General features: G+C 33.5%; 2 long non-coding RNA genes across 3 annotated transcripts; one reads left to right on the plus strand and one right to left on the minus strand.

Annotated features, from left to right (window-relative positions):
- Positions 1–2,488: 2,488 nt before the first annotated feature.
- Positions 2,489–9,065, plus strand: LOC131539258 (uncharacterized). Its single transcript, XR_009270817.1, has 4 exons — positions 2,489–2,578; positions 2,650–2,750; positions 3,001–3,082; positions 8,988–9,065. It is a non-coding gene; the product is annotated as an uncharacterized LOC131539258 (long non-coding RNA).
- LOC131539257 (uncharacterized) lies at positions 4,012–7,281 on the minus strand. Of its 2 annotated transcripts, XR_009270816.1 has the most exons (5): positions 7,217–7,281; positions 6,864–6,968; positions 6,524–6,596; positions 5,739–5,832; positions 4,012–4,639 (listed from the first exon to the last, which is right to left on the minus strand). It is a non-coding gene; the product is annotated as an uncharacterized LOC131539257 (long non-coding RNA). The 2 variants fall into 2 exon arrangements; XR_009270815.1 differs by having other exon boundaries at positions 6,864–7,267.
- Positions 9,066–10,279: the final 1,214 nt, after the last annotated feature.

Below are 10,279 nucleotides of genomic sequence, written 5' to 3' on the forward strand. Positions count from 1 at the left end.
TCTCCATAACAACATAGTGACCTTACTGCGAGTTTGTCTTTCAAAAGCTCCATTACTCTTATCAATGCTCCATTCAGTGTTTTCATTTCCTATTATGATTTTAAAATATTTGCTGAGGAGGATTTAATTACGCCTCACTGAACAGTATCTGAACGCTTTGATTTGATAAATCACACCACAATTTCTCACAGAGAGATGTTTTACTAGATATTTAACTTTTTTAACTCCAGTCAGTAACTGTGAAAAGATAAGTAAAGGGTTTGATATGGTAAGGTGAGACACAAAATACTTGATGTGATCACACTCATTTCTCTTCTTGGTAAACAACCCAGTGCTCCTGTGTGAATTTCCTGTGAGAGCAGCCCTCCTTTTGAAGATGCGAGCGGATATTGGATTAACAATGTAATCAATATCTAATTACCTTTATCAGAAGGCCTGGGGTTTTGATAGTTGGTTCAGTGGGGGCAAGATACACTATTTAACATTTAACAGTTAGAACATCACCTGCTGTTCTTGCTTCCTTCTCATTAGCACTGTTTTCACACTTAGTGAGCTCTCTTGTTGCTTACTGTCTAAATGGGTAGCTGCCATCTAAACCAACATCCTAAATGATTCTTAACTTAAATGACAGTGACTCTACATAGTAGCCACATGTAGACCACCCCACCATCAAATAAAAATGATACTGACATACAGACTTAATCATAGAACCTTGGTGGGTAGTATTGAATTTAAAATGTAAAGATTTTGAATTTGTATTTAAAAACATAAGTTTAGATTTCTCTCCATTTAAGACAAGTTTTGCATCCCGTGATATATTTATTAATATATAAAATTAAAAAGTGGCCCAGGGACTGATCCCTGTGGTACACCTTTAATTACATGAATAAAATTACTTTTAAGGCTGCAGTAATGGTGCTATTAAAAACTGGACTAAAAATCAGATAAAATATATTTTGTGGAAAGAAACTGTTTCAGTTGTTTACAAGACATTTTAGAACCTTGGCTAAAATAGATGAATTGTAGATTCCAGCCTACCTTTGGGAAAAAGTACACTTCAACTCAGGGTTTCTCAACTCTGGCCCTCAAGGTCTACATTCATGCAGAGTTTAGCTTCAACCCTAATCAAAAACACCTGAATAAGCTAATCAAGGTCTTTGAGATTACTAGAAAGTAGCAGGCAGGTAAGTTTGATCAAAGTTGGGGTTAAACTCTGCAGCAAAGCCACACACACACACTTAGATACAATTTGACATTTTACAAAATGTAAAAAATCAGTCAACAAACAAGCTAAGGAGACCAGCTTATGTTGATGCCAGACTTATTTTTGTCCTTAGAAAGCTGCCTACATAGGCAGGTCAGGTTTTATAACAAGGCAATTATCTCACAGCTCCTTCTAATAACACATGGTCCTTGCAACCACTGTAAAAAAGTACTTGCTGACCTAACATGACTGCAAGAGAGTATAATATAGAGAGCTGGGGTAGAGAATTGAACTTGGCTGCTGTTCTGGTTAAAGGGCTTCTTCCCTGCCATCTGCTGTCTGTTTTCTTACAACAAATTCCACTCTTGAGCCAGTTTCTCTTCACCCACTGATAGCTGCACCTTTGTCCTATCTGTCTCAGGCCGCATCCTCTTTCAGTTCTTCTTTCTCTCCATTTAATTTGGTCTTTGTTACTATAAATCATCTCCCATGTCTACTTCTCCAACTTGGACTAAAACAGAGCATCAGCAGAGGAGATTACACTCAGCCATATGGATTAAGGTGAGGCTTCAAAGAGGGTTAGATAATGTATATCTCCGTCCTATAGATCTCTGACCCCTGATCAATGCCATCTCAGCTCTACAGTCACATAATCACCTTACAGATGAATGAGACCGATCTGAGGTCTGTCTGACGACTCTCAGACAGAGTATCTGTTGCTTTCCGAGGACGTACCATAAGGGACCAGTGTAGCTGACAACCATTGATCACCTGCATCGCTCCAGAGGGAGAGAAATGAGAACAATGTCCCAGTGAAATGTCTTTGGTGATGGAGCATGGATGCTGAGATGATGTGAAGGTTGCTCCAAAGAGTAGACATCAAGATTTCATGCCTTATATGGCATTTTGGTGAGTATCAAAAAAAGAAAAAGCAAAGCATGTAATTTGAAGATAAGGCAACAGGATTAGTGAGACAGAACAAGGCAGGACAAGGCTTAGCAGGACTGGACACAAGGGGTACATTCAATGACAAACTGGCACAGCACACTGGGAAAATAAATAGGAGAGCAAACAAGGAGGGTAACGAGGGAGGACAGGTGAAGAAGATGAACCACACTGTAACCGATTTCTGTAATTTGAACAGTATTTTACTGTATTATGTACAGTAAGATACTGTAAAATGTATATACAGTATTTTACTGTAAACTGCAAAGGATTGTGGGAAAATGTATGGTCACTACAGTAAACTTACAGTAGTGAACTTGCCCGCGAAAAACTGATCAATGGCAAGGGAGATTTATTTTGTTTGCTGTTTGGTGGAAGCAGCGGTAAAAGGACAAAAGAGACACTTTGCACTGTTAACTAGACAAAAAGGTTAGTAGGCATATATTATTTCTGTTTTATGCAAAACGGAGATATTTTAAGATGTTTTAACTTATTAACAGCAAACTAACATCCATCGTGTCGTTTTTCATGTCGGAGTTGAGGCCTTTTTTTCTGACTGACGGCCGGATTAACGCCGCCATAACGGTGATAACATCGACTGGTGAGTAAATTAAGGTCACCTATATTAGCCAAAATAAACCTTATTAAACCGAGAAACACGTTTGTAGGTTTGGCTGCCCTTTAATGCAAGTTAGTTCATCTGGCGAGTCGTTACTTAACCTTAACAACGAACTAACGTGAAATAATGTTACTGAGGTAAAGTGAGTAGGCAACACCACTGTTTCAATTCAGTTGAGATTTTAAACAGTATTTTCAAGTAATTCTTTTGTTTGTTCTTTTCAAATTTCTAGTCTAGATTTCGTCGACAACGTCGGAGGTGTATTTTGGCGCCTCTTCTTGTGACTGGCATAGTTTCGATGATAACATCAACTGGTAAGTTAATAATGTCAGTTAGCCGAAGTTAACGAACACAGAGAAGCATAATATCTTCTGTAACGTTACACTGCCTCTTTATCGCAAGTGCAATTCTTTTCAAATACTATTTAAGTTAGAAACGTGTGTACCAATGTTGTATGTACTTTAGAGACCCCAGCTAACAAATTTATGTTCTGAGAACGTTTTTGTAACGTTCTGTTTTGGTTGTGGGAACGTTATTTGGAATGTTCCAAAAATGTGGAAATGTCCAGTTTGTTTAACGTTGCTAGAACGTTATTTGATGGTTAGCATAACGTTCCTACAACGTTCTTGCAACCTAAATTTCACTAAAAATATAACGTTCTATGAACGTTTATTTGGAACATTCAAAGAACGTTAAAATGTCCAGTTTGCTTAACGTTCCTACAACGTTATTTTATGGTTGGCATAACGTTCCTGCAACGTTCTTGCAACCTACATTTCATTTAAAAATATAACGTTCTATGAACGTTTATTTGGAACATTCCAAGAACGTTAAAATGTCCAGTTTGCTTAACGTTCCTACGTTATTTTTTTGTTAGCATAACGTTCCTACAACGTTCTTGCAACCTAAATTTCACAAAAAATATAACGTTCTATGAACGTTTATTTGGAACATTCCAAGAACGTTAAAATGTCCAGTTTGCTTAACGTTCCTACAATGTTATTTTTTTGTTAGCATAATGTTCCTACGTTCTTGCAACCTAAATTTAACTAAAAATATAACGTTCTATGAACGTTTATTTGGAACATTCAAAGAACGTTAAAATGTCCAGTTTGCTTAACGTTCCTGGAGCGTTATTTTATGGTTGGCATAACGTTCCTGCAACCTACATTTCATTTAAAAATATAACGTTCTATGAACGTTTATTTGGAACATTCCAAAAACGTTAAAATGTCCAGTTTGCTTAACGTTGCTAGAACGTTATTTTATGGTTAGCATAACTTTCCTGCAATGTTCTTGCAACCTAATTTTCATTAAAAATATAATGTTCTATTAACGTTTATTTGGAACATTCCAAGAACGTCAAAATGTCCAGTTTGCCTAACGTTGCTAGAACATTATTTTATGGTTAGCATAATGTTCCTACAACTTTATTTCCACCTACATTTTCTTAAAAACACAACACCCTAAAAACATTTATTTGGAACATTACAAAGTTTAGTTTAATAAAATGTTATTTTAAGATTAGCAGTATTGCAACATTCGCTTTCAACATCATTTTTATTAACACAACCTTCCAGATACGAGCAAGTATATAATTACATGTGCATTTCAACAGGTATCTGAATTATTAAAGATAATCACTTTCAAAAAGTTAATTAACACATTAAACAAATTGGTGAAATTTGCATATCATGTAAAATAATAATAATAATAATATGTAGTTTAATATTTATGACAATGAACTATAACTTCACAGCTAAATATAAACTATGAAATTAACATTTAATAATTGAGAACTTCTATATGAATTTGAGTGTGGGGTGTGGGTGCTGAAAAACTGTGGTCCATGTCCCGTCTCCACGCTCCATCTATAAAGTAAACAGATTGGCTGATGTTACAAAGTGATATTACAAAATGCCTATAAAATAATTAGTGTGGCTATGCCAAAAAAATTATTAGGATCTGTGCTGCGAGTTCTACAAATATTACATTACTCAAGAGTCAAAGGTAGTTTCATTTGACTTGGCATATGTTACTTTCAATGACAAGCTTCTAGCAGCATTAAGAAAAACGTCTTCTGAAGCATCATTAGATTAAGAAAAATATAAACATTCAAATAATACATTTTCATCGTGTCACTTCCGAAAAACAATTTTTAGGTCAACATAAATTGACCTAATTTATTCATCTTGATAGGTATACACATGCACACTACTGGAAATACATCATAATAGGGTAGTTAAGTCAACTGCAATTTCCATTTTATACCAATTTGAAACAGGAAAAATCCCTTCAAATATAGTTAACATTTAGAAGTCATCAATAAAGTTATTAAATGGCAAAAGTTGCCTTGTTACATGTTATTAGCTGATAAACTGTTACATGAACTCAGTTAAGGAAGGAAACTCAGAGATAAAACAGGTAAGATTAATAGGTTCTAGTAGGTGTTTCTGGGTAGGGATGCTAGCATTGACCCATTAACTGACAGTAAGAATTTTCGCTATTAACACATCAGTTAAATTGTTAAGGAATAATTTGTAATGTTTTCCTTTAAAAAAAAAATGCTGCATGGATTAAAAAAACTGCATTGTCAAAATGGCATTGAGGGCAAAAAAACAAGTTACACTCAAGTTGTTAGTTAATCCTTTAAATTTTACAGGTATTCAGAAACAAGATAAATAGCAGAAGGTATAAGTAGCTTTTTTTATTATGTGTCAAAGCCTAAACTATAAACTTTTAGAAGCTTGAAAATAAAGACTTCCAATGGAAAGACAAAAATGATGAATGAAAATCAAAAATAAAAACATTTGTTTGAAGATGAATGAAATTCATTCAAAATGAATTTGGAACAACATGAGGGTGAGCAAACCATGACAGATTATTATTATTTTTTTAACTATGCTGATCTCAGTTAAAATTTTTAAATGTTGCCAAGTAAATATAAAGTTGTCCTGACATGTGTCCTACCTTGTGTATCTTGAAACAATCTGCAGAGACTACTTTTCAGATAGTAGTAGATCTGCCAGGATCATAACTTGAATGGCTGATGCCATTATTGTCCCTGAAGACAAAACACAAAATTAGAGAAATTTAACTCACAATTAAGCAACATTTATGGACAGCTTATTTTTATGAATCATAAGACAATTTTAACCACTACAAACTTAGCATTAGCAATTACCTGACATCTTTATAAGAAAACAAAGCAACTTTAGGATAAGGGAAAGTAGAAGTTTTTTTCCCCCATCTATATTAGTTAAGTATATAAATGTATAACTATAATCAGAACTTAAGACTTCACTGGTATTTTTCTGAAGCAACACAAAATACCAAAAGACTTTGACGGAATGATAGACAAACTGAAATTTAAGATGTTATTCACTCTGCCAATTCAGTCTGCATCAAATTGGTGGCACACTACATTACATCAAACATGACTGGTCTTTAGATGTCATTCTTGTGGGATGTTAGTTTGTTATTTTTCATCTGTATTGTGTAACGTTATTCACAATTTGATCTTTAGGTTTAAATTTCAATCTAATATTCACAAAACAAAAGTATACTATTGCTTCAGAAGACTTAACATTTGTGCTGCTGGTCATTTCTGGTCATCATTACATCTGCATTAATAGCAATTCATCAAACTATAAAAACTGAAGAACGATGAATTTAAATAACTGTTTATAAGGTGACAAATTACATCTTGTACAACACTAAAGCCCATCAATTTGTTTAATGTGAATTCTACTTACTTTATTTTAGGCTCATATTAGTATCAGCCGTCTTGTTGCAAATGACATCACACCACCCCTCGCTGCCTTTGCTCTGAAAAGATTGATTTCAAAAGCATGACAACAATTTGTTAGTATGAATTTTAAGAAAGACAGTGAGGAGCAAATAACAGTGTAAAATGTTAACTAAAGTTAACAAAACAGTCATTATAAATGCTCCTCAGCCCCTTTGTTCACTGCGTTCGGCGGATTTAGTAAACTTGATCAGCATCACATGGATATTCTAGATGAAACTGACAAAGCGGATAATAATGATTAACTAAAAGTTTAAAGCAATACAGAGAAAATGTATTTGCTTTACCTTGCTTGAGAACTGTGGCGAGTGACGGTTACAGATGACGACATCCTGTCAGCTGTCTCTCCAGTTTAAAAATACAATTCGCGGGACTCGTTTGTCTGTGTCCAGCTGTGAGAAACCACACACACACACACACACACACACACACACACACCTTAATTTATCACTGACAAACTGTTGTGTATAACACTGCATATTTAACACTTGCCGTTGATAACTTTGATGTGGTTGTCCTTGCTTCTTTGCTAGCTAACATTACAATGATAACTGAGCTGGTTAATCTTCAGATAAAATTGACAAAACACAAAATAACGTTCAAAAGTGCTTTAAATAGGAATAAAAAAGTGAATGCTTACCTGTTATTTTCCGTGACGGCGTCGCGAGCCGTCCAGCTGTGATCCAGTGACTGTGAGCTGTGGGGAGGGGCGGATGTGACTGACTGAAAATGCGCGCGGTTTTGAAAAACACCCGGATAATATTTTGTCTCGAGTAAAATTAATTTCTTTAAAAGGATTGATCTATGCTTAATATGAAACAGATTGATGTATTTATTGTATTATCTTTAGTTATGAAGGCTATTTAATTAATATTGAAAGAGATAAAGCAAACGTGATTTCTAGAAAAACAATGTTAGAAATCATGAATTAAGCAAATTTTTCTTTAAAATATTTTGTGGTCAGCCATTTAGACATAATAACCATATGGTAGATTAAATTAATTTATACTTATTTAGATTGAGTTCCCTTAACCTAATTAGATTTTGAGTTCACATCACATATATATTGAGTTGAAATAACTTTTTTGTTAAATTAACTAATTTAATTTAGCAAATGCCACTGATTTACAGTGTATGCCATTTCACTATAGGCCTATGACTTCAAAAAGTTATAAAAGATATATAATTAATAATGATAAAGTATATAATTATAAAAGATTCAGTGACTTTGCCACATCCTAATCGAGGTTGTAGTTTCATATTTAAATACATTTTATTTTTCTATCATATTCTGTTCTATTCTTGTTTTATATAGCCTATAAGTTTTTTTTTTTTTTCTAAAGATGTTTCTCCCAACAATATGGTAATGTTAATAAAGTAGCCTGAAATCATAAGGACATGAATACTGTTCTCAGAATGTTTTGATAACAACATAATAACATTTAGCAATTAATTATTAATTTAGAAATTATATTACATTACAATAACGTTCTAAGAATGTTGTTCTAAAAATGTTTTCTCTCAACATTATGAGAACGTTCATTAAGTACAAATAACGTCCTAAAGACGTTCCAAGAACGCTGATTTTAGAATGTTTTCTATCAACATTATGAGAATGTTCATTAAGTACAAATAACGTCCTAAAGACGTTCCAAGAACGTTGTTCTAAGAACGTTTTCTATCAGAGTTATAAGAACATTCATCAAGTACAAATGACGTCCTAAAGACGTTCCAAGAATGTTGTTCTAAGAACGTTTTCTATCAGAGTTATAAGAACATTCATCAAGTACAAATCACATCCTAAAGACGTTCCAAGAACGTTGTTCTAAGAAAGTTTTCTATCAACGTTACAAGAACGTTCATCAAGTACAAATGACGTCCTAAAGACGTTCCAAGAACGTTGTTCTAAGAACATTTTCTATCAGAATTATAAGAACATTCATCAAGTACAAATAACGTCCTAAAGACGTTCCAAGAACGCTGATTTTAGAACGTTTTCTATCAACATTATGAGAACGTTCATTAAGTACAAATAACGTCCTAAACACGTTCCAAGAACATTGTTCTAAGAATGTTTTCTATCAGAGTTATAAGAACATTCATCAAGTACAAATGACGTCCTAAAGACATTCCAAGAACGTTGTTCTAAGAACGTTTTCTATCAACGTTACAAGAACGTTAACAACGTTATAAGAACGTTCCAAAAACATTATTTTAATAACGTTTTGTACTATCATTAACACAACTTTTAAAGAATGTTAGTGAATGTTCTGGGAACGTTCCCTGTTAGCTGGGACGGTCCCTATTCAGTGAGAGACGTAAAATAAAACCGCGAGCTAACATGAAATACTGAGGAAAACTGAGTTAAGAAATACCACTGTAAAGTACATATTTTGTATTTTATTTTCAAGTTTGTGATCTTGTGGTCATGTCGTCTGCATCGGAGGAGTATTGGAGTCTTTTCCTGTGATTGTCGTCGTAACAGCAGGTGAGCTTTCATCTGTTACTAAAGTAGCCAAATTAGCCACGGGCTGCTCTCCACTAACTTACTTTATAAGAGAGGAACGGGCTAGCAATATATTAATATAGTAAGTTTTGCTTATAAATATAAAAAATGTGGTAACAATTTACAATAAGGTTCATTAGTTAACATTAACGTTAGTTAAAAACATTAATGAACAATACTTCTACAGCATTTATTAAGCTTAGCTAATGTTAATTTCAGCATTTACCAATGCATTATTAAAATCACAAGTTGTGTTTGTTAACATCACTTAATGCACTGTGAACTAACATGGAATAAACAACAACTGTATTGTCATTAACTAACATTAACAAAGATTAATAAATAGTGTAATAAATGCATTGTTCATTGTTTGTTAATGTTAGTTAATACATTAACAAATGTATTATATAAATTAATACGTTAACAAATGACACCTTATTGTAAAGTGTTACCAAAAAAGTTAATTTTATTCAAAATGTTACTGTACGGTAGTTTTTTTTCTGATCATAAACTATAGTAAAACTAAAAGGGTGTTGTGACTCTGTCTGTTACAGGAGATTTCTCCAAGCAAAAACAGGATCCTGAATATGAGGGCAGAATCATCGTACAGCCAGCTGTCCGTTTTACAGAAATGCAGAATTAGGTAACCCAAAATACATTTTGTTTTACATTGCATTTACATTCATGCATTTGCCAGATGCTTTTAGCCAAAGCAAGTTATATTGTATTTAATGTAGGGGAGCACGGGACACAACCTAACACTGACTTTATTAGCATGTGTAAATCCACGTGGGGTTCAGAGTATAATTTTTTTTTTATACACTTTAATTTCACACTTGTCTAGTACAAATATGTTGCGTTGTTTCATAATTACAGGTGTATGTTTTTCGTTATTTATCTCAAAAGCATGGAAGTGACAACATAGTAGGTGGGGTACATTGTAACATGTGAGGGGCACGTTGTAACATAACCATATGACAGCTTAAAATATTATCAGAGCTAATTAAAAAATATACAAGACAAACTAAAATATTTTGTTAATAAAATAAAATCATTAACTTTTTCAAATAAAATAATGGCGTTTTTTAAGAATTAAAAATAATTTAATTTTGGAGTTTGACAATGAACACATTGCAACCATGCTTGGGACGGCCCTGATCGCAACACACAGCTACATATACAGTGTAGTTCAAAACA

The sequence above is a fragment of the Onychostoma macrolepis genome, chromosome 04 (assembly GCF_012432095.1).
Source record: "Onychostoma macrolepis isolate SWU-2019 chromosome 04, ASM1243209v1, whole genome shotgun sequence".
NCBI classification, from domain to species: Eukaryota; Metazoa; Chordata; class Actinopteri; order Cypriniformes; family Cyprinidae; genus Onychostoma; species Onychostoma macrolepis.